This window comes from Lemur catta, chromosome 11 (genome assembly GCF_020740605.2).
Source record: "Lemur catta isolate mLemCat1 chromosome 11, mLemCat1.pri, whole genome shotgun sequence".
Lineage (NCBI taxonomy): Eukaryota > Metazoa > Chordata > Mammalia > Primates > Lemuridae > Lemur > Lemur catta.
The window spans coordinates 32,524,096-32,550,137 of record NC_059138.1 but is presented as its reverse complement, the minus strand read 5'-3'; the positions used below and the strand labels follow the sequence as shown (position 1 = coordinate 32,550,137).

At 35.8% G+C, this 26,042-nt stretch overlaps 1 long non-coding RNA gene across 2 annotated transcripts in view; it reads left to right on the top strand.

Moving 5' to 3' along the window:
* Positions 1 to 26,042, top strand: part of LOC123647592 — a 197,872-nt gene that overhangs the window by 100,285 nt on the left and 71,545 nt on the right. Inside the window, exon 4 of one of the 2 annotated variants that reach the window (XR_006738289.1) lies at positions 5,406 to 5,488. The exons of the other annotated variant lie outside the window; for it this stretch is intronic. This is a non-coding gene — a long non-coding RNA (uncharacterized LOC123647592). Of the gene's footprint in view, positions 1 to 5,405; positions 5,489 to 26,042 lie in introns of those variants that run through there. 2 annotated transcript variants of the gene reach the window in all.

Here is a 26,042-nt window from a genome sequence, read left to right as displayed (position 1 = left end):
CCCCGCCTCATGTGGGTGGGCCTCATCCAATCCACTGAGGGCCTGGATAGAACAAAAAGGCTGAGGAAGGTTTCATTAACTCTGTCTGACTGCTTGAGCTGGGACATTGATCTGCTCTTGCGTTTGGTGCTCCTTGTTCTCAAGCCTTTAGACCCAGACTGGAATCTGAACCATTGCCTCTGTGGCTCTCAAACCTTGGAGCTACAATGCCAGCTTTCCCAAGTCTCCAGCTTGTAGAAAGCAGATCATGGGCTTTCTCAGTCTCCATAATCACGCGAGCCAGGAGCATGTATCTTCTATTGGTTCTGATTCTCTGGAGAACTCTAATATATGCATTGTTTACAAATTTGGGTCTATAGGCTTCTATTAGTTAATTTGTATTCTAGTGACCATCTTTTTAAAAAATCCATTATATGGTGCATTGAGATTGGAAATCCAGGCCCAAGAGAGATAATCCCAGACCTTCTCCAGCCTCAGAAATGAAAGACAGGCTTGAGTCAATGATATTGCAGGTTTTTAAGGTCCCAGCTGAGAGATAGAAAAACACTGTTTCATTTCAAATCCTTTGGAACGTGTGAAGTAGAATCTATCATACAAACACTCAGAGATGCTTGTGTCTATGATGTGCTCAAGCTGAGCAAGGAAAACTGCAAATCTTAGCAAGCCCTTCACTGTGGCATTGCTCTGAAAAAAAATTATTGGAAAGAAGGGGTTTTATAAGGATTTGATTGACATTGATTATCACTGACAGGAAAGAAAAATCCTGAGAAGAGAATGAGGAACAGAAAATTGAACTTTTGTTACTGGTAGTAGAAGAACAGAGCAGACCAAAGGGAATTAAAGAAAGGAGGTTAGGGAACAAAACAGAGAAGGTTAAAATATAGGTGGTAAAAAAGAAGCTAACATAGGATTCTCCAGAAGAGGAGATTGTGAGCTATCTTTGTTTCAAGATAATTCTAACATTTGGAAAAGTGGGAGAGGGGTTATTTCATAGAGATTTATTGGACCTCATGTTAAGTGCTTATGATACTCATTGACCAGAGTTTTATTTGACATGCAAAATCCCTAGCATGCACCTAAAATTTTATTATTTACTTACCATCTTAATAATCCCTGGGGCTGCCAAACCTGTGTATATATAAAGATTACAATTCTGTGAGAGCAGAAAAAAGCAGTGCTGTGTGCACCCATCTTGGGGGTGTTCCTATGGAGAACATACTTCATTTACTCATATGGAGCTTCTTGTTAACTTTATTATTAGTGTATTGGTTGACTTTGGAATTAGGGCCTTTTAAATTAGCTAATTGTATTGTTCAAATGAATTAACAATCACCCATTACCACCCTAATTAATTAATAGCAGAGCAGTAGCAGTAACAATTTTTACCTCTCCAGTATTTTACAATTTACAAAGTGCTCTCACGGATTTATCACATTTGATAAATGGGCATGCAAATGAGTGCAGCATGCATCCAAACTGCTCTTTTGGCAAACAAAATGCCATATTTAAGTGAGGATAGGTATCTCTTCTCTCACAGCCATAGATAACTGGCTTCTATTCCAAGGCCTATTTCAATGAAAAATTCAAGTAGACAGATATCAGTTGCAACATGAATAGATTTAATTAACATGAAACACAGAGAAAGCAGTCTAATATCCAAAATTACAGTGCTCTACCCACTGAGCTACAGGAAAGTAAAACAAGCTCCACTGCTGATTAAAATTAATTAGAAAGAGTCTCAAAAAGTAGGAAAGTGCAAGTCATTTTTGCTGTAACAATGTTAAATATATTTAGCACACTTATTCCTTTTTGTGATTAATTTATGGCTAAAAATCATGTAAAAACAGTATTTAGTCTAATGCTTTTCTTACGGCTTTATTGAGGGCTAATTAATAAATGGCACATATTTACAGTGTACCAATTTGATGAGTTTTGATACATGTACACTCATGAAACCATCACCACAATTGAGATAATGACATAGCCATCACCCCCCAAAGTTTTCTCAATGCCTCTGTGTAATTTATTAATACTTCCCATTCCCCTACTCCACAGGTGACCCCTCATATGCTTTCTACAGATCACTTTGCACTTTCTAGAATTTTATATAAATAGAATATTACAGTATATACTCTTTTTTGTCTAGATTCTTTCATTCAGCACAATTAATTTGAGATTCGTCCATGTTGTTATTGTGTATAAATAGTTCTTTATATCACTGAGTAGTGTCCATTATATGGATAGCCTACAATTTGTTTATCCATCCACCTGCTGATCGACATTTGGTTTTTCTCTCATTTGTAGCTCACTACAAGTAAAGCTGCTGTGAACATTTATGTACAAGTCTTTGTATGGATCTAGTCTTTCAATTATCTTGGGATACCTTAGGAGTAGGACAGCTGGATCATATAACTTTTTAAAAAAAATCTCAAACTGTTTTCCAAAATGGAAATCAAGCTGATTGTTTACAAAACAACCATTTCCTCAAAGTGGAATTTAACTTGAACTGTTTGAAACAGTTGATTACGGGGGCAGGGTTGGGGGGAGTAGGGATATTATTCACACTAATTAATGAAAATCAGTCTTGATTGAGTTAATACATGTTTTAGAACTTTTGATTGACATCCTAGAGTTTGCCCTAGTAGATTTTTTTTCAAATGATTTTGAGTGAATGTGCCAAATATAATCTCATTATTCATCTGAGGCATCCATTTCATTGCAGGGCTGTAGCACAAATATGTCTGTCAGACAAACTAGGCACGTGCATGCTTTTTGTTTCTGCCTATACTTCTGGTAGTTTTGCTTCTAGTTGAAAAAACAAACTAGGCAGAGAAGGAACATACCCCAAAATTATAAAAGCCATACATGACAAACCCACAGCCAACATCATACTGAACAGGGAAAAGTTGAAAGCATTCCCCCTAAGAACTGAAACACGACAATGGTGCCCAATGTCACCCCTTGTATTCAACATAGTATTGGAAGTCCTAGCCAGAGAAGTCAGGCAAGAGAAAGAAATAAGGGGCATCCAAATCAAGAAAGAGGATGTCAAACCACCCCTGTATGCTGATGATATGATCTTGTATCTGGAAAAAAATAAAGACTCCACTAAAAGACTCTTAGAATTGATAAATAAATTTGGTAAAGTCTCAGGTTATAAAATCAATGTACACAAGTCAGTAGCATTTCTATATACTAATAACAGTCAGGCTGAGAGTCAAATCAAGGACTCAATACCATTCACAATTGCTACAAAGAAAATAAAATACCTAGAAATATACTTAACCAAGGAGGTGAAAGATCTCTACAAGAAGAACTAGAAAATACTGATTAAAGAAATCAGAAATGACACAAACAAATGGAAAAACATCCCTTGCTCATGGAATGGTAGAATCAACATTGTTAAAATGTCCATTTGCCCAAAATGATTTATAGCTTTAATGCAATCCCCATCAAAATACCAACATCATATTTCAGAGATCTAGAAAAAAGTAATCCTAAGCTTCCTTTGGAACCAAAGAAGAGGCTGAATAGCCAAAGCCATCCCAAGCAAAAAGAACAAATCTAAAGGCATCCCATTACTTGATTTCAAATTATATTGAAAGCTATAATAAACAAGACAACATGGTACTGGTATAAAAACAGTGACAGAGCAATGGAACAGAGTAGAGAACTCAGAAATAAAACCATATAGTTATGACCAACTGATCTTTGGCAAATCAGATAGCAACATATACTGGGGAAAGGAAGTTCTATTCAATAAATGGTGCTGGGGAAATTGGATAGCCACATGCAGAAGAATGAAACAGGACTCCTATCTCTTGCCATATACAAAAATTAATTCAAGATGGATAAAAGATTTTAAGGCATGAAACCATAAAAAATCTAGAGGAAAATATAGGAAAAACTCTTCTAGCCATCAGCCTAGGCAAAAAATTTATGACTAAGACTCCAAAGGCAAATCCAGCAATGACAAAAATAAATGGGACTTAATTAAATTAAAAGGCTTCTGCACAGCAAAAGAAGTAATCAACAGAGTGAACAGACAACCTACCGAATGGGAGAAAATATGTGCAATGGCTCCATCAGAGCTCACTGTAGCCTTGAACTCCTGAGACTTCTGATTTAGAGAATCTATCTTGCTTGCTTGTGTGTTTGATTAAGTAAACTCTTACTTTTAAAAATCTACTTTCTACTCTGGGAATTCCACACATAATTTTGTTTGAGAATACAGTTTCCTGCTTTAAGAAAAGTTTGAGAACTCTTGATGATGATTTTAGACCATCATGAAATGCTTATGTTTCCCTTAAGTTACTAATAGAACTTTGAAGTATATACCAGAGCTATCAACTGTAAAAGACTCAAACACATGGGGTGAGAGAGAACACATATAGGACATCATTACCCAAGCACTTCTGTATTAGATGTCCATAACTCAAAGACTGTTTTTTTTTTTTTCCTTATATTCTGGCTCTCTAGAACAGTTGGAGATCCTGTTTCAATTAACTTCTTAAATGTATGCCTATTTGCATCTTTGCCAGTGTTGGAGAACTTACGATGTATCTACGTTAAATGTGTGCAACATCCCTGAGCTTGGTATCTGTTGACTTTAGGAACATTATATAAGCTTTTAAACCAACAGTCAGAAGAATATTTTGACTTCAGACTGAAAATAATGTAAAGTTGTGGTTTTCTTATAGAAATTCCTAAAATTAGAGCTTTTCTTGCCTAGGGAAGAAATTCATAATTCAGTATTCCCTGTTAGCTTTTCTAAAGCCCAGAAAAGCTCCAGTCTAATTCATATACTTGTACCCATAAAACGTTTATTTTGCATTTTTCCCCACCAGGGGTCATTTAGCTTTAAAATATCATTAACCATTCTCATAAAGATATCACAATACACCAAAGAGATTATCACAAACATTTTTTAAATCATCCTGATAACTCATTTTATGTTGATTATACCCCTGACTCACCATGGTTACAACACATTCTGTTCTAAATTTGTCCAAAAGGCCTAGAGAAAAAATTAGGAAAGATAGAAAAGGATAATGATACCAGAAAAGCGAAAATATGCTTCGGTAAACCTATGGAAAAGAGGCATAGGTATTTTCATTCAAATGAATGCAAGTGTATTTGGGTCCCTCAGTAGAAGCAAATAGGGCATTATTCATAACCCAATTGCTGCCCAGTTATGTCAGTGTGGTTTGCCTTCTTGTTGCTATATTGAATTCTGTTTGGAAAAGGTACAAATTTCTTCTAGTTTTAATATTTTTTCCTATTGCGAGTGGCATCTACTCCTTTTGTGCTAAATAAAAGCATATGGAGTTTGTATCTTACTTAAAATAACCAGAACAGTGAAGGAAACAGTTATATTCAGTTTATTAAAAATGTCTTTCCTCTAGATTCTTGCAGTCTCTGGATGTCCCTCACACGATCACAGTGCTAAAACTATCAGAAAGGCATACTTCACCTTTCAGCATCTGATCTAGGTATGTACGCTTAAAGCTGGGGATACATGTTAATTAGAAAATCTGTGTTGATTTTTAAGTCATCAAAACATATGACTAAATAAAGAAAGGAATGTGTTTTTTCAACTAGAAGCAAAACTACCAGAAGTATAGGCAGAAACAAAAAGCATGTTTGGGCCCCAGCTGAATATAAGAACAATGATGATTAGCGTTAGTTCATTTTTGAAAATCCAGTCAAACTGTTATGGAAATAGGTAGGACTATAATTTGGTAGGTTGGCTTTTTCACTTTTCTTCAACCGGTTATTTTTATGTTAGCCACAGCCTGTGTACTGGAAATTAACACAGTGATTACAAGTGTAAGGTTATAAATGATCAATGAAAGAGGGAGAGAGAAAGGAAGGAAGGAAGGAAAGAAAGAAAGTTTTTCATCTAGGCCCCTGGGAATGGTTGGGTGATTTCTCCCCTGGCATCTAGTTTTTAAGATTACGGTGACTCTAAAATTTACTCAGGTGAAGAGAATGAAAATCAATTTTTAATTTACAAGCTTGCCAAGCAGATTACTAAGCAGCTTAGGGGATTGTTTGTTTGTTTGTATTTATATTCTTAGTCAATGATAGAATTAATTTTAATTGTACATAATTAGATTTGAGAGGTTTTAAGTGTTAAAACCACAAGTGCAAAGCTTTTGGTAACTTTCTGAGCTTTTACCACCTCCCCATTCCCACCATGAGCCCTATACTTGACAAATAGAAATATGCTTTTAAAGGATAATGATTATTTAGAAATTTTCCTTAGTAATATCTCTATTCAGTCATAGTCAAAGATGGGACCAGCAAATTAAGGGCCATGGGTCGAATCCAGACAGCCGCCTGTTTTCATGAGGTCACAATCTAAGAATGCTTTTATGTTTTTAAGTGGTTGAAAACAAACAAACAAACAAAAGAATAAAGTTATCCTGAGTAATTTTAATTTCAAAATTATGTGAAATTCAAATTTCAGGGTTCATATTAAAGCTTATTGGAACTTGGTCATGCTTACTTAGTAACAGATTATTCGTGGCTGCTTTTGTGCTATACCAGCAGCATTGAGTAGTTGAGACAGAGATATGGCTGCAAAGCCTAAAATATTTACTATTTGGCTCTTTACAGAAAAAGTTTACCAACTCCTGTTCTAAGATAGTCTTGTTCACAAATTATGCATGTCATTCAAGGAATAGACGAAAAAAAAGCCCAACTATTAAATGATATAACAAATATATTGAATGGCTGACAAGTCTGCCAAGTATCTACAAATACTTGAAGAAGATTGGAATTTAGTGAAGAAAATTAAAGAGTGAAAGTGAATAGGCATTATATTGTTTAGACTGTATCTGAAGAGTTTATTTTTTCTATATAACAAGATTAGAACTGGTTTGATCTGTGGAGTTTCACTCTTCTTTCCCAGAACTTGTGCTGATTCATAAACAAGAAGTTATAGGTGAGGTGACTTTATAACTTGTAAAGAACGATACAAATATCAAGAATTAGGATATATTTTTAATATATCTGTCCATCAAAATCATCTAATAAGTGGTCTCAAAATTTTTTGATTGTGCCTCATCAACAACAAAATTTATGAAACATAATTCCCATTAGTTTTTTTTAAAAAAAAATAGCTTCATTGAGATATAATTCACCCACAGTTTTCTTTACTTTTATTATATTCACAGAAATTAGCAATCACCATCATAGTCAATTTTAGAACATTTTCATCACCTTAAAATAAAACCCCTTTAATTAGTAATTTAATTATCATTCTCCTATTCTCCCATTTCCACAGCCCTAAGCAACTACTTACATACATTTTATGTGTATACATTTGCCTATTCTGGACATTGTGAATAAATGGCATTGTAGAATATGTGGATTTATGTTTCTAGCTTCTTTCACTTAGCATAATGTCTTCAAGAGCCATACATGGTATAGTATATATCAATACTTCATTCCTTTTCATGGCTGAATAATATTTTATGACAAAAATATGCCACAGTCTCTGTATTCCTTCATTAATTGAGGGACATTTGTGTTGTCTCCAATTTGTGGCTATTGTAAATAGTGCTGCAGTAGTAGACACACAAAAGACAAAAATAAAGGAATCAAAGCATAATACTATGAACAAATCAAATCACAAAAGAAGACATCAAGAGAGGAAGAAAAGAACAAAAGCACTATAAAATGTCAAAAAACAATTAAAAAAATGGCAATAATAAATGCTTACCTATCAATAATTACTTTAAATGTAAATGGATTAAATTCTCTAATCAGAGACATAGAGTATGGCCAGGCAAACCACAATAAGATTCCATTTCCCACTCATGAGGATGGCTATAATCAAAAAGTTAAATAATAACAATTGTTGGTGAGAATGTAGAGCAATTGAACCCTCGTACACTGCTCATTGGAATGCAAAATAGTGCAGCCACTATGGAATACATTTTGATAGATCCTCAAACAGTTGTGCATAAAATTACCATATGACCCAGAAATTCTACTCTTAGGTACATGCCCAAAAGAAATGACAACATATGTCCACATAAAACTTTCTACACATTCATAGCAGCACTATTTTTTTTCACACACACCCATTTCCCCCTCCTCCTAGCCCCTGGCAACTACCACTGTACTCTCTGCTTCAAACAGTTTGACTGTTTTAGATTTCACATAGAAGTGATATCATACAGTATTTGTCTTTCTCTGCCTGGCTTATTTGACTTAACATAATACTCTCCAGGTCCAGCCACATTGTCACAAATGGCAGGATTTCCTTCTTTTTAAAGGCTGAATAATATTCTATAGTATACACCACAATTTCTTTATCCATTCTTCTGTCAGTGGACACCTAGGTTGTTTCCATATCTTGGCTGCTGTGAATAATGCTGCAATGAATATATGGATGCAGACATCTCTTTGAGATACTGATTTTATTTCCTTTGGATATATACTCAGTAGTTGGATTGCTGTAACATATGGTAATACTATTTTTAAATTTTTGAGGAACTTCCATAATATTTTCCATAATAGCTGTACCAATTTACATTCCCACCAACATGATAAAAGTTGGCCAACTTCTCTTCATCTCCCCGCTATGCCCACACATCTTTCCCAGCCTCTGATATCTATCATTCTACTCTCTACCTCCATAAGATCACCTTTTTTAGCTCACACATATGAGTGAGAACATGTGAAATTTGTCTTCCTGTATTTGGCTTATTTCACTTAACATAAGGACCAATATTTTTTTCTCTCTGTTTTTTAGATTGCATAATATCTATCAATTAATTTTCTGTTGATAATTCTTTTTTCTGCCAGTTCAAATATACTGTTGAGATATATATATAATTTTTCTATTGATATTTTTTATCAGATGCAATCTTATCAGCATACATTTTTTTTACTTCTTTAATCATAATTTCCTTTAGTTTTTGAACATATTTATAATGGCTACTTTGAAGTCTTTGTTAAATCCAAAGACCAACATCTGGTCATTCTCACAGGCAGTTTCTGTTGCATGCCCTTGTTTTCCAGTGTTAGTCATACTTTCCTGATTCTTTGCATGTCTTATCATTTTTTATTAGAAACTGGACATTTTACATTGTAGCAACTCTGGGTACTTGTCTCCCCACCCCATCCCAAGGCTTGCTATTGTTATTTATTTGTTTACTTGTTTAGTAATTGGCTTTTGTTTTAGTGAAGTCTACTTCCTTTCTGCAGTATGAAGCCTCTGATGTTGCTCCTCAGGAGGTGCAGCCTTGGGTAGACTCACATTCACCTTGGTTTTGGGCAGGGTCATCTTGACTGTCTTCGCTCTGACCATATCCATCTATTAAACTCCACTAACTGCCAAATGGTTGCTGCGTTGTTTTCAACAATGCCCTAGGGCATAAATTGCTTCATAGTCTGATACAATCAAATTCACATTCCTTTGAAGGAGTAGTTCCAGTCTTCAGTTTTTGAGATTTTTTTCTGACCCCAGGAGAGCTCCCCCTTGCTGTCTCTTATTCTGGTTCTCAGTGACAAACTAGCTGACCTATCTAGTCCAGCTTCTATCTCCAATGGATCTATCAATCTCCTCCCAGTTTCCTTTCACAACAACCTTCATTGTTTTTGAGAGCACCCTTAGATTTTAACTCCTCTACAATCTACTACAAATTAAGTTGGTTACTTTAGAAGGAGATTTGGAGCTCTCTACTTCATGGCTGGCTTTTCCCTCTGAGCAAAATCTTCAAGCCAGAGCTTGAGCTGGGGAGGTAGGAAGGACAGTGTTGTTCTTCTTTCTGAATGATACTGGTGGGAGTAACTTCAGGTTTTTTTGGCTTACATATCCACTTGAAACCTTTAATTTATGAACTATTAATGAGCCAAGGCAAGAGGGATCTGGGCCCAGTGTTTTGCGCATCATACACTCAAGGTAAAGCCTTCATCCCATCAGTGGGTTCTGAGCAAAAGAAGGGAGCCCCCGCCTCTCAGCTGCACTCACCTGGATCTTAGCCTTAGCAACAGGTGGCTGGGGGCAGAGGGAGAAATGCTGACTATCCTGCCCCTTCTGTGATGATAGCCTGTAACTGGGAGCTGCTGGGACAGGAAGCCCTGTGTGTTTATGTGCTTGAAAACATTTTCTGGATAGGATACTACTTACTGCCACCGTTATCACAGAGGTAGTCAGCAAATTTGTCTCTGTAAAAGAGAAATGCCCACCATGTTTAAACCTGATAGCTCCTATAAGTGTGAAATAACCAGTGAACCTCTTACTGAAAAAAAGAAGATTCACTATCAACTACTCATCTCTTTACAAAGTACTGGGATTATACTATATTTTCATTGTCTTATTTTTATATAATTAATTGCATTGCTGAAATGGTTCAGCATTTTGTTCACTTCTGGCTTCAATACTTTGCTGTAATACTGTGCTTGTAATATTGACCTAGAATCATTTCTAACAAAAATATTCCAGTCAAAGTAGTAGCTCCAACTAGCATAGTTTCCTGACAAAGCTTTTTATTGTTATTATTATTGACATGAAACAGGTACTCTATGTGTTTCTGGATCTAGAGGTTCATCTTTAATAATTATTGATATATATGCCCATATTTCAAGTAAGTAGTATTTTTGGTTTTCTTTCTTTCCTTTCTTTTCTTTTTCTTCTCCTCTCCTCTCCTCTCTTGTCTTCTCCTCTTTTCTTTTCTTCTAGCTTCTTGTACTAGTCAACTTGGGCTGACATAACAAAATATCATAGACTGGGTGGCTTAGACAACAGGAATTTGTTTTTCACAGTTCTGAAAAATTTCACAGTCTGGGACATCCAAGATCGAGGTGCCAGCCAGTTGTGTGAAGGCTCTCTTCCTGACGTGCAGATGTTCACCTTCTCACTATGTCCTCACATGGCAGACAGGAAGAGGAAGCTGGCTCTCTGGGTCTTTTCTCATAAGGGTGCTAATCCCATCATGAGAGCCTCACCCTCATGACATCATCTAAACCTAATTACTTCCCAAAGGCCCCATTTCCAATGCCGTCACATTGGGGTTTAGGGCTTCAAGAAAAGAATTTTGGAGAGATACAATTCAGTCCATAGTACTTCTTGTCAAATCTAATTTGATCATCATTATTTTTACCTTGCCATGTAGCTGCCAAGAGCTTATGCTAGAAATAGAAGTATCAGATCTGCCATTTTCTTACTGTTTGCATGTATTTGCATTATTATAATAGTTCTATCTTTATTTCCTGTTTTCTTTGCAGAAATCTTTTAAAGCTGTTTGTTAATTTCGTGAAGGTTAGTTTTATTAAAATTAGAGAATACAATCTATAAACTCCCTTTCCCAGCACACATAGCTGTAATATGTTGTAACACATTGAAAGTTAATGAACAAGGATGAATACCACTGTCACACCCCATTACTCCCACCACATATAGAACACTTACTCTTCCTTTAAGACACCTTCCTACCATATTGATAGACTGACATGTGGAAAGAATGAGGGCTCCCATGTGTCTCTGAATAGCCAACAAAATTACAGCCTAATGTATTATTTTTTAAAAGAAAAATGTGAAGAGAAGTCCTGATTTTCTTTTGCCCCTGGCAAAAGATTGTCTTATACAAACCCTGAGGATGCACCCATCTTTGGAGACCTAGGAAAAACCTCACTATCCAGCGGTTATTTTAAAAACAGAATATTTTAAAAACCAATGACACATGGCAGTTTTTGTTAGCAGGAGGATTTATTAACTCATCAAAGGAGTTATAGTTTGCCAACTTCATATAGCATTTATTACGTGCCAGGTACTGTTTTAAGCACTTTATAAATATTATCTCATTTAATTCTCATAATGATCTTATGGGGTAAATACAATTATTTTCTCATTTTACTTAGGAGAGATCTGAGGCATTGAGCTGGGAAGCTGTTTGGCTCTTAACCAGTGCACTCAGTTGTCCGTGCCTCGTTAACAATTATTAGAAAAATGTAAACCAAGTTTGAAATGTAAAAGGCAAATCAAGTCCCAAACCTCCTTCTCCACTTTCCTATTCATCAACTCAAGGCCATAGTCCTTTCATGCTTCATTCTGGGTATTGAGCCCTCCCACAGATTGTTCTGTTTTTCCAAAATAAGTCTGTTCTAGAGAATGGTCTAAGAATACGACTATTATTTTATTCTGGTTACAATAATATTTATTCTAGTTAGAATAAACCATGTTCTTAAGACAACCAGGGATGGGGAGACAGGAAGTTATCACAGATGAAAGAAACTGAGGGCCTGTGCACCCAGGTGGTGATTAGAAAAAACAAAAAGGGGAGGAAGGAAACCAAGTGTGCCTTTGAAGGAAAACAAACTGGGCTTAACACAGTTCATATGTGTTTGGGGTTGGGGAGGAAAAGGCAAAGAATAGCGAAATGACCGGGTGAAGGAAGAAGGATCTGTTGGTAAAATTAGGGGAGTGGGAAGGAGGTGTAGATTTTGAAATTTAATTTGTCTATTTTGACCTTTTCTTGATTTTTTTAAAACTATTTTATTATGGAAAACCTGAAACAAATACTGAAGTAGAGATAAGTATTTGCATGAACCTCTAGATAAGCATCACCAGCCTCATGTCTAGTCTTATTTCATCTATAATACCACTCACTTTCCTGCCAGATTAATTTAAAGAAAAAACTCAGATATAATTTCATCCATAAATATTTTAACATGTATCTCCAAAAAAGCACTTTTTAAAAATATAACCGTAATACCATTATTGCACCTAAACAAATTTAACTATAATTCCATGAGTGTCAAATACCCAGTCAGTGTTCAAATTTCCCTGATTGCATTGTAATTTTTTCCAGCTTATTTAGATCAGGTCCAACATATACTTTGCAAGGTTGATGTGTCTCTTTGATCTATTTCAATCTGTAGGTTTCCCTTCTATTTCTCTCCCACTTTTTAAAAATTGCAATTTATTTGTTGAAAATGTGTAGGGATTGGGGTGAAATGATTAACTTGCTGTTGCTCATGGTTATGGTATGTTGGAGGCTCCTCCCATTGAACACTCAGGTGGAGCTGCCCAGGAAGCAATTGGAAATGTGGATCAGGAGCTTAGGTCAAAGCAAATTATACTTGGTGAATATGTAAAGAATAACAGATAGACAGACAGATATGGCCCTTGGATATGGTTATAGAGACTGGGAACAATCTAGGTTTGTATGTCCTCTGAGCAAACTTATTTTAAAAGGAGACAAAAATCAACTATTGCTTAACTCTCTGCTATTCTCAACATCTTTATGCTGTGCTTGTCTGGATCTGACTTCAGTTTACATTGACATCCCCTTCTTCTGTTTTAAAAGCTTCACAGGGATACTATTAACAAGAAACAAATAGGAATGCCTAAGTCTCGGACAAACATGAAATCAATAGACTAAGCCATGGAAAAAGTGTGTATGGCATAGAGGAGGCCAGGTGTGTTAGTCTAGCCAAAGTAACTCCACACAGAATAAGCGCTGCCTCCTCACTTCTTTCAATCTGACAATCCGGCTATTTAGGCAGCTTCTGGTAATTGTAGGGGAAAAACAAGACATAATGCTGAAAAGGGCGTGCCATGATTTATCTTCTGGGTGTGGGACTCATTTCTTGGAGGGGTGGTAAAACTACCAATAAAACAGTAAAACTTACTGGGAAACTTTCCTTACTGATACTGGAGGCTAGTTCTATTTTAGCCTGTAAGAAGATACCACTCATCAGCTAGCTCCCCCTCCAACCACCCTCACAAAACAAAAAGAGTCCCGCAGCTCAAAGACACACTTGCTCAAGAAGAGCAAGCAGGAGAGGGGGCAGTGCTCTGATGGCCCACTTGAACACCCTAAAATGTGCCCCATGATGATATCCTTTCCTTCCTTGTATCCTTTGACCCGGAACTTGAAGTGTCTCTGAAACTATCACTCTAGCCCCAGCAGTCTTCTCTTGGGAAGAATAGTAAGACTGAATTGTAAGCCAAAATATTCCAACAGAACAAAGCATAGGACCAGATGGATTCACAGCCAGATTCAACCAGACATACAAAGGAGAACTGTTACCAATCCTACTGAAAGTGTTCCATAAAATCAAGGAAGAGGGAATCCTTCCTAATTTATTCTAGGAAGCCAACATCACCCTGATACCAAATCCAGGAAAAGATACAATGAAAAAAGAAAACTACAGACCAATATCCCTCATGAACATAGATGTAAATCTCCTCAACAAAATACTAACAAACTGATTCCAATAGCTCATCAAAAAGATTATTCACTATGATCAAGTGGGTCTCATCCCAGTGATGCAAGGATGGTTCAACATATGAAAATCTCATTTTATTAGCCAGAACAAGTCACTTGATCACACCTGAGTTCAAGAAGACAGAGAAGTATATTAACACCATTTGCCCAGAAGTATAGAGAACAGGAATATTTGTGAAGAGCCCTGAAGACTATCACATTTCTTATGCCCAAATGTCATTTGTCTAACATTTAAATGGAATATTCATATTCAATTTTCAAATCTCAAAGTCTATTAATGTAACTTGTAGGTGAAATAGTACTTACATAGGCCTTTACCCACAGAAAATCCTAGTCCATTAGTCCTGAGCTTTCCTTAAACACTCTGGAACTTCCCTGGGTCTGATAGCTGAATTGGAAAAACCTAGATTTGTGAAGCTTTCTAGGCATCAGTAGACAAAGTGTCAGGGAAAGAGTAAACAAAAATATTATCCCTATGTATGTATCACAATTAGGTCAAGCATCAGTAAATTAGTGCATAGTTAATGGTACCTGTAAAAAAAGTCTTCTTGTTAAGAAAGTACTGGTCTGATGAAAAGGTATTTTATAATATTTATATTTTTGTATTTAGTGATAGGTCACTGATGTAAATATAATATTTCTATTAAAAGGGGAAACTATGTCTTATTGAATTAATAAGCAGGGCTAACCTGAGATATAGCAGCAATATCATCAACAATAAATGTTTGTGTATATACACTCACATTTGCTACCCAATTAGTTAAAAGATTATGCTCCTATTGGGATGTTAATTTAGACTATTCAAAAAAATTATTAGTCTCTGAGAAAACTTTTGTCCAAATAGTTGTTTAACATAAGTACAAAATACTGAATAACTATTTCAGTTACTAAAGGAAAAACACTCACAATTTAAAATTGGACACTTTTAAACATTGAAGTGTGAAAAATACATGATATAGAAAATTTTTATTGATTTTTTAGAGAGCAAGCTTTCAAAGACAACAGAAAGAACTCCAGGACTTTCTTCTTTATCTAATAATGAGACTTTCATGACTCACCAAAGACAAAATTATTCTCGTCTTTCAGGTAAAAATAACAAATAAAGTATATAAATATAAGTTAATATATGTATGTATATGTACATACACACATTTAACTTCATTGCTTTGCTATTTATAGTAATAAGACCTGAAAAATTCATTTTCAACTTAGCTTTGTCCTCCATCTTGTATTAATGTGTGAAGATCTAATTGATCTTAATTTCTTGGAAGCTAACATGCTATGTACAGTCTTGTAATCTCAACAGGTATTCTGTATTGGAATTACAAATCCACTGGGTAACCTGAGTTTGTTTCAACTCCACTCAGAATTTTTCTAAACTCAATTTTCTTGCTCTTCTTTGCCAGCAATTCTTAAATTTTTTTGAAAATCTTCCCAACTATCCTCTTGTGGCATGAAACTTTGCCCTCATTCTTCCCTCCCCCAAAACCTGTGTTTAATCCTCAATTTGCCAAAAGTGCTCAGATTATAATGAGTCATTTAACCAAGCAATTTACTTAGAGTCCCCTAAACAATTGTTAAACTAATACCAAATTTTTATAAGGGTGTGATGATCAAGGGAACCTTTATCAAAGTGTAATAAAGCCATAAAATTGCCTAACTGGAATGAAATAAATATATGCATGAGTTCCTTTAAATTCATTTGTTTGCTTATGATTATAGAGGTAGTATATGATCATTGGAAAAAAATTTGGAAAGTTAAGAAAGAATAAAGAAGAAAATAGAAATTACTATAACTTTTCTTCCCATATATAACCTGTTAATACTCTTATTAAATTTTGTTTTATAATAAACAGACTACACGCTACACAGACTTCCATAAGGCTGTAAAAATAAATGTTTTTCTCTTTCATTTTCTTCCTTTTGGAGGTTCTGAAGAGCAGTACCAAGCAAAAGGGAAAAGAATAAGAAACAGAATGAGGAGAAATGAAAGGCCGCCATGTGTGTAGCATGCCAAAAGAGAGCCATTCGTGTGTTTTTTCCTACAACAATATTTTTCTTAAAAAACAGTTAAATTCAGCTGGTATTTACATTTGGAAAATTATATTATGACAGCCATGCTATTAGAAATACTGTGTTCTATGATATTGGTGATTAACATCTTTGGTTAAAAAATGAAGCTGGGAAGGTTTAAATATGTTTGACACATGGACTCCTTGCTTGTATCATAGTTAGTTTTTCTTTGTTGTCTGTCAGCCTACCCACCATTTCAGCAACTTTAAAGCACACCTTGTTATTGTGCTTTTGTCATATTATCAAGCAAAAGAGTAAGTGTCAATATCAGTAAGTTTGTCAATGTTGTGAGGTTTATGAAACATCTTGTCTCTAGGCCAGGCATTTCCACTGTATTGCTCCGTCTCCGTGCACTTAGGATCTTTTGGATCTTTCTAACACAAGTATGTACCTTTGAAGGATGTGGAACATTCTATTCAATATTCTCTTCAGATTATTATTTCCCTTCATGTAATCTTTCCTTAATGTCCAATTTTAATAATTTAGTAATTTTGGTTATTTCCTTCAGGACCACCTCAAGATATCTTTCCTCATCTTCTTCAATCTTTACTTGGAAATAAAATCTTTTTCAAGACAAAAACATTTCTTGACTTAAATTCTACTACTACCCAGGCTACAAAAGTTTGTAATAGGGGAGTAACTGGAGACTGTGAAAGTCAAGTCAGGTGTTTACCCTTCTGTTCCGATTTCTTATCTGCAATTTTCTTTCTACTTTTCTTGTTTTCTTTATCTTATTTCTTCCATTTTAAAGTATTTTCTCCATTAGAAATATTTTTGTCACCCCTAAATATAGTCTACTAAATTATCTTTAAATTTAAGAAAAGTTATCCTGCCTGTTCCCTTCTATAACAATATCATATTTAAAACTTTTCTGTGAGATATATATTTATTTTCTTTTTAGGAAATATTATCAAGACAGGAATCTTTTCAAATTAAAAGACAAATGAGAACTTCTTAATTCAGAAATAATATTAGATCCATAAAGAATGACATGGCATTTATTTAAATTAACTGCACCCTCTAGAAACCCCACCTGTTAGACAGCTGCCTTATATAATATTAATAATTATCTTGATGAAAAATGAAGACTCATAGCTTCATAGAAAATTCATAGCTTCATTTGTATATACAAGTCTCAACTAAGTATACATTATAATATAAATGGATAAATATAAGTACAAGATTGGTTAAATTCTTCTAAAATTTGTTTCTGAAAATCAAATTGATTACTTTGTCACATAGTAACAATAAATGTATATTAATAAAATTAATAAAATTGGTTGGTTGATTTAAATGCCCAAAAACATTCTGAGATAAAGAGTAAAGTTTTTAAAAAGTCTTAAAAATGGATTTCCTCAAAACTTAAAAAAATTTCAAAATCTGTCACAAGCCTATCAGTTGTTAGCAATTCAAGAATATACATCAGTAAAATATTGAAATCTAATAATTACTCTAAATCAGAATATATAAAATTTATATATTCCTTGATTTGCCTTGGAACTAGTTATTTATTGCATGATATAAGATGAATTTCAAACCAGAAATCCTGGCTCAGGCTTTTCAATATGTATTATATTGACAAAAGCCATTAGTGAATTTTTTTCCCAAAAAGATATGAAGCCTAGCTCCTGAATCTTCTGACTTTATTAAAGAGCCATATACCACACTAAAACTTTTAATTTACTTGAGCACACTGTCATCTAGTCATTGTCTCGCTAATATTCTCAGATTCTTTCTTTTCCCACTTCCCCTTTTTTCCTTCCCCAGATTCATTGTTAAAACAGAATTCTATATTCAGTGAAAATATTCTTCAAAAGTATAGTAAAATGCTTTTGAGAAAAGAAGAGAAAAAGAATAGCAGAAATATTTGACGTAATCGTGGCTGAGAATTTTCTAAAATTAATGGCAGACACCATAGATCTAGGAAGCTCAAAGAATATAAAGCAAGATAAATGCCAAACAAACAAAAACCAAAAAATAAGCCAAAACAAAACTATACCTAGACATACAGTATTCAAACTGCAGAATATCGAAGACAAAGGGAAAATTTTGAAAGAAGCCAGAGAGCGAAAAACACCTTACCCTTAGAGGAAAAAAGACAGAATTATATCAGACTTATCTTTAGAAACCATGCAAACAAAAAGAGAGTGGTGTGAAATTTTAAAGAGGGCGGCCAGGAAAGGCCCTACCAACATAAAATGCTGTATCCAGTGAAATTATATGGATAATTTCAGGTAGAGGAAATTTGTTGCCAGTAGACCCACCTGGGAAGAAATGTTAATGGAAGTTCTTTAGAAAGAAGAAAAATGATATAGTTCAGAAATTTGGATATCGACATGCAGAAGATTAAAACTAGATTCCCACTTCTCATAAAAATCAACTCATGTTGGATAACAGACTTAAACCTAAGGCGTGAAACCTTAAGAATTCTGGAAGAAAATGTGGGAAAGACTCTTTTAGACATTGGTGTAAGTAAAGAACTTATGAAGAAGACCCCCAAACCAATCACAGCAGCAACAAAAACAAATGGGACCTGATCAAATTAAAAAGCTTCCGCACAGCCAAGGAAACTGTCCTTAGAGAGAATAGACAACCTACAGAATGGGAAAAAATATTTGCTTTCTACACATCCAATAAAGGGCTGATAACAAGAATCTATATAGAACTTAAGAAAGTCAACAAGAAAAAATCAAACAACCACATCAATAAATGGGCAAAGAACATGAGCAGAAACTTTTCAAAAGAAGACATAATAATGGCCAAAAAACATATTAAAAAGTGCTCAACATCTCTAATCATTAGGGAAATGAAAATCAAAACTACAGTGAGATATCACCTAACTCCAGTGAGAATGGCCTCTATCAAAAAGTTCCAAAATAAATGCTGGCGAGGATGTGGAGAGATTGGAACACTCTAACACTGCTGGTGGGACTGCAAATTAGTACAACCCCTATGGAAAGTAATTTGGAGATACTTCAAAGAGCTAAAAATAGAAATACCATTTGATCCAGCAATCCCACTACTAGGCATCTATCCAACGGAAAAAAAGACTTTCTATAATAAAGCCATCTGTACTTGAATGTTTATAGCAGCACAATTTACAATTGCAAAGATGTGGAAACAACCCAAATGCCCATCAATACATGAGTGGATTAATAAAATGTGGTATATGTATACCATGGAATACTACTCAACTACAAAAAACAGTGGTGAATTAGCACCTCTTATATTATCCTTGATAGAGATTGAGCCCATCCTTCGAAGCGAAGTATCACAAGGATGGAAAAACATGCACCACATGTACTCACCATCAAATTGGTACTAACTGATCAATAGTAAGGTTGATCTGTTACCTCTATCAGAAATGGACAGATCCAGCAGGCAGAAAAGCAGTAAGGATATAGTTGAACTGAACAGCACCATCAATCAACTAGATCTAATTGACATATATAAACTATTTCTATTCAACAACAGCAGGACACATATTCTTCTCAGATTTACATGGACCATTCACCAAGGTAGATCAATTTCTGGGCTATAAAACACACCTCAACAAATTTAAAAGAATAGAAATCATTCAAAGTATGGTCTTAGAACACAATAGCCTAAATTAGAAGTTGATAACAGAGAACTAGAAAATTCCAAAATATTTGGAGATTAAACAATAGAGGTCTAAATAAAACATAAATGTAAGGAGGCTTAAGAAAAATTTTTAAATATTTTGAAGTGAATAAAAATGAAAATACACTTTCCAAAATTTGTGAGATACAGTGAAAGCAGTGCTTCAAGGGAAAATTTTAGCATTGAATGCATGTATTAGACAGTAAGAACAATCTATAATCAATAATCTAAGCTTCTACTTTAGGAAACTAGAGAAAGAAGAACAATATAAACCTAAAGTAAGTAGAAGAAAAGAAATGTAAAAATTAGAGCAGAAATAAATTAGTTGAAAAGAGGAAATCAGTAGAGAAAATCAACAAAACCAAAAGCTGGTTCTTTGAAAAGATCAATGAAATTGATAAGCCTTTAGCCAGAAACTAAGAAAAAAAGAGAGAAAACACAAATTACTAATATTAGAAATGAAAGAGGGGCCATCATTACTGATTACATGGACATTAAAAGATTCTGTTTCTCTGGTGGACCCCTAAATGATATAGGTACATACATGTAAATTCATACATATATGTAAAATATAAGGTATGAAAGAATAGTCATCAAAATCAATATAATCGTTGCCCTTGAGGAAGGATCTGGGGTAGAGTTTGAACTTAGAAGTAGATTTTAACCTTAGAAACTTTTTTTAACTAAGATAAGATATTCATATATTTCTTGGGCAATTAAAAAACATTTTTTCAAGGAAAAGCATAGTCCAAAGTCTGGATAACCATCTAAGCAGCATCACACAAGGCAAAGATAAGTGTTGTTAATACCGGAGTGCACAAAATAAATAACAGTATGAGATACAAGCTTTCTATCATTTCTGATATCATCATACACTTTTATTAAGTGCTTACAGTGTGCTAGCAAGACAGCAAGGATAAAAAAACAAACAAAATGGTGTCTGTGCTCCTGTGAAGGAGATGCCATCATCAATACTTCAAGCACCTTCTTTCATTCCTAAGAGCCCACGTTTATTGAGTAATAACAAGTGCCAGGCACTGTTCTTTATGTTTTACAGCATGTATTTCCAGTGAATCCTCACAGCAGCTACATGCGCACAGGCATTGTTTTTATTACCCCTGTTCTGAAGACAAGAAACAAAGCATAGAATGGTTAGTAAGTTGCTTATGGTCGCCCTCCTGGAAGATGGGATTCAAACTCACTGTGCCTTGCTATCAGTAGTGCTTTATCTCATTTCATCCTTACCAAAACATGGTCGAATACTACCCATTATTATTTAAAATATGCGGAAACTAAAACCTGAAGTGGTCATGGAAGTGGTGTATGGTCTTGCCAATGATAGACAACAGAACCAGATTTTATCTTATTTATTTTATTTTATTTATTTTTTATTTTTTTTGAAACAGAGTCTCACTCTGTTGCCCTGGTTAGAGTGCAGTGATGTCGTCATAGCTCACAGCAACCTCAAACTCCTGGGCTCAAGCAATCCTCCTGCCTCAGCCTCCTGAGTAGCTGGGACTATAGACACATGCCATCACGCCCAGCTAATTTTTCTATTTTTTAGTAGAGTTGGGGTCTTGCTCTTGCTCAGGCTGGTTTTGAACTCGAGCTCAAGCAATCCTCCCACCTCGGCCTCCCAGAGTGTTAGGATTACAGGCATGAGCCACCATGCCTGGCCCAGAACGAGATTTTAAACCAACTCTTTCTCCAGCATTCTTTTTCATGAGGCTGTGGAAATAAATAAGTACAATAAAGTGGGTTTTTTAGGGTATATGCCTAATTATTTTTTTCCAGCTTTATTGAGATACAAAAATTGTACACAATGCACACAATTTAGTAAGTTTGGACATATATGTACACTTATGTTGCCATTACCACAATCCAGTTAATAAACATATCCATCACCTCTAAAAGTTCCCTTTGTGGTTTTTTTTGTTTTGTTTTGTTGTTGTTGTTGTTGTTTTGTGGTAAGAACTCTTAACATGAGATCTACCCTCCTGACAAATTTTCAAGTACATAATATCCCATTGTTACCCATAGGACACTATGTTGTACAGCAGATCTCTGGGACTTACTCATCTTGCGTAACTATAACTTTATACACACTGAACTACTCAAAGATATACAAGTAGACCTTAGAGCAGTGGTTGGGGAGGGGGAGGGGGATATGGGATTGTTGTTTAATACAGTGTTACAGAGACTTTGATGATAAACACTTCCTGGGTGACTACTGAGCCTCTTTGCTACTCTGTATTTCTTCTGAACCCCAGTTCCCCTCAATCTCCTTCCCTTTTTCTTTTCCTGCTATTTTCTGCATGGATTTCCTCTTTATCCTCTTGATAGCTGCTATCTCTGTCAGTCTTTCTCCCTTTCCCTTCTGTGTGCCTGTCTCTCTTAACTCCATCCTCTCTGAATATTTATACCAAACTCCTAAGTTAAAACACAAAATTCTTTAGTTCTCAGTTTGAGGGAGGAGCAGGAGAGGGAGAGAAAGCACTTGTACTCTTGGCTAAATTCAGGTCTTTGTTGATCAATTATTTCCTCAGGTTATTGTTTTCTTCTTGTTCATGTGGTTGCAGTGGTTTTTTTATGGCATATGTGTATCCTTCTACATGACATATACAAGTGTTGATGGAATATTGCCTTTATTGGTAAAGAACTTGCCAGCTGGTGCCTGGGTGCCTAGACTGCCTATTGCTCTCGAATCGCATGCTGAAAACTTCATAATGAAATCCAAAAATCACAGAAGCATAAACACAGCTGCTTATGCCTATAAAGTAAGTGGTTTACAAGGGAAAGCATAATCAGTAGAATCGAGTGTTTAGTCAATTACATTAACAGTAGACAAATAGAAATCATATGTATTTGACAGGAGGCCATTTTAAGAAACTTTATATTTGTATGCTGCAAACATAATGAGACATCTTAAAAGAAATGACATCCATTATTCATGAATTTGAATAAAATACAAAGGGCTCTCCTGAGAAATCAGAAAATTAAAATTCTCTTCAAAATGTGAGGGTTTTGATTTTAGTAGCTCATTTTATTTTTTTAAGTTGTTTCAGAAGTGTTTTTTTATAAGTGACTTTTATGTGATTACAACCAAAGAGACTTAACATATCTTAAATATGCCAGAAAGATTGTCTCAGAAAACCCGTATGCTTGGAAATTTCCAAGGCTGTAAGAAACACAATCTCATCAGAAGTTGACCTGGGTTGGGGGCGGACCATAGAGAACAGTTAGATCCAGCAAAGCGTGGCAGGTGATGAAGGAAGTTCTCCCAAGGGATGATAAAAGGTAATCAGTGTGGACAGGTGGACCATCAGGGGAATCTTGTAGCAGGCAAAGGTCAGAGGTCAAGCCAGGAAGCTCAAAAGGCACATTGCTGGCTTGGGGGTGGAGTTTCAGCTCTTGGGATTCCACAAGAACACTGATGAAATTGAAAAGGAGCCAGGGAAGCCCCTTGTGCTGGGACTAAGGTACAAAATTCTGCTGCTGGAACTGGACCTCAGGCCAGAGCTTGGTACAAGGACCATTTTTAGGACGTCCAGATGTGGGGTAAGTTGTGAAGTCATTTGTTTCTTGAATTCTGCTTTGAGAGCCTGGAGTAGGGCTGAGTCTTTAGGTTTCAGGTACATTTTTCTGTGATAAGGTCTGTGGGGAATGAGCGAAAGAAAGTTGCAAAAGAAATTTTACTAGTTCAGTATAATTGCAGTGGTGATAAATCAGTCAATAAATGACAAAAAGTTCCAGTGTGAACAACTAGTAATTGCGAATTTCACAAAGCGTTTCTGAGAGCATTTCTAAATACCAATTATTATGGGACTGAGAGTCCTCAGGGGCTCTGTTGTAATAAATAGATAGGATGCATGATTGTGTAATTAGCACATCAGCAGAGACCCCCAAACAATTGTGCATGAATCAATTGCATCAGAATCACCTGGTGCTGCTTTAAGATCTAGCCTCCCAGGGCCACAGGTGGTCAAAGGAATCTGCATTTTCTGCAAGCTCCCCCAGGGACCCACTGACACTGATGATTGCACTCCACTTTACAGCCCTGTCTGATTTATTCCACAGAGAGCATTTTAAGTGCTCCAAAGAATTTAAGAATTTGATGTCTTTGTTCTCTCAAATAGGTTAAGCACCCTCTCTTCCAACAGCATGGTTTAAACACATGAATAAATACAGCTCCTTGTTAAGCTGTAATGTGCACCTTTAGCTCAGTGCTTCCCAGAATTATCATGAAATCCAGCTGAATAAGTCTGAATTAATGAATCTTTAATTCCAGAAAACCTCTCCCTAAATTCATTCTATACCACTACAATCCCACCATACGCCCAGAAACAGTGTCCTTGTAAGGATGCCCGCTGTCTTCCTATCGTGTGTACCTTATTCTCCACTATCTGTCCTGTCCTGCTGGAGTGAGTTTTGTCCACTGTAGTTGAGATATGAGAAAAAGCCTTGATCCAGGTCATCAGAATGTAAGGACTCTACATTCGGTCAGATTATTTTCCCCAGGGTACAGATAAAGGTAGAGGCTGCAGCGGACTTTGACACCCGAGTAGGTTTCCTGCCAACAAACCTTGGGCGAGGCCCTCAGCCGGCAGCTGAGAATGGTTTCTTAAGTTTGTTCATGTATCCTAGTGGTTATCTCAGAATGCTGGCTGGGGAGGCAGGAGACCTGAATTCTGGTTTTGCTGCCACTGTTGGTCAGCTGTGCAGACTTAAGCAAATAGCCTCAGTGCTCTGAGCTCTGTTTTCTTGTGGTAGGATTAATCGTCACTCCAATTCTTGCTGTTGATGTAATTTTGACAAGTTATTAATGTCTAATGTCTCAGTTTCCTTACCTGGAAAGCAGAGGTAACAAAAGGACTCACCTCAGAGAGTTGTTGGAGAATTTGCTCCTATATTGTAGGTTAAGTATGTAATATAGTACCTGGCACAAAGTCAGTTTTCTATAAATGTTGGCTGTTACTGGATTTAGGAAGAAGCAGGATAAGAGACGTGAAAAACGCTTCGAAATGGTTGGCAGTCCAGATGTACATAAGAAGATAAGTGAGATACAATATTAGCTATCTAGTGCTGTGTAACAAATAACCCCCAAACTTAGCAGCTTCAAATAGCAAATATTTCTCTCACACAGTTTCTGAAAATAAACAGTCTTAGTTCAGCATCTCTCACGACTGTCGGGAGCTCAGCTAAGCTGGAGAACAAGAGGTGTCAGAGTAGCTGATTAAAGCAACAAGCCCAAACAAGTGACAGTGAAGCCTTTAATCGCATAATGTGACAGCGTAAGCAAGAAGCGTAAGCAAGAAGCTAAGATGGGAGAAAGCTCCCACTAACCCTGCTCTACTTTTCCCTCGTGGAACGCGGTGCTATGCTGCTTGACGGTCAGGTGAACTGCCTCAGTGTTGAGGGAGCCCTGAACAAAAGGCTCCAGGAGCTTTATGGACCCAGAGTAGGAAGGTTTGCTTGGAGTAGAATAATATAGTCATGCACCACATAACGCTGTTTCCGTCAACAACAGACCACATATGTGGCAGTGGTCCCGTAAGATTATAATGGAACTGAAAATTCCTATCACCTAATGACGTTGCAGCTGTCATAACATCATAGTGCAATACACTGCTCGTGTGTTTGTGGTCATGCTGGTGTAAACAAACCCGTGCTGCCAGTCATGTAAAATTCTAGGGCTTACAACCATGTACAGTCCATAATACTTGATGATAATATTAATAAATGACTGTGTTACTGGTTTATGTATTTAGTATACTTTTCATCATTATTTTAGAGTGTATTCTTGGTACTTACCTTTTTTAAAAAGTTAGCTGTAAAACAGCCTCAGATCCTTCACGAGCTATTACAGAAGGCACAGTTATCATAGGAGATGACAGACAGCTCCCTGCCTGTTATTGCCCCTGAAGATCTTCCAGTGGAACAAGACGTGGAGGTGGAAGACATTGATATGGATGATCCTGACCCTGTGTAGGCCTAGGATAATGTGTATGTTTGTGTCTTAGTTTTCACAAAAAAGTTTAAAAACTTTTTTAAATAGAAAAAGCTTATAGAATAAGAATATAAAGAAAATTTTTGGATAGC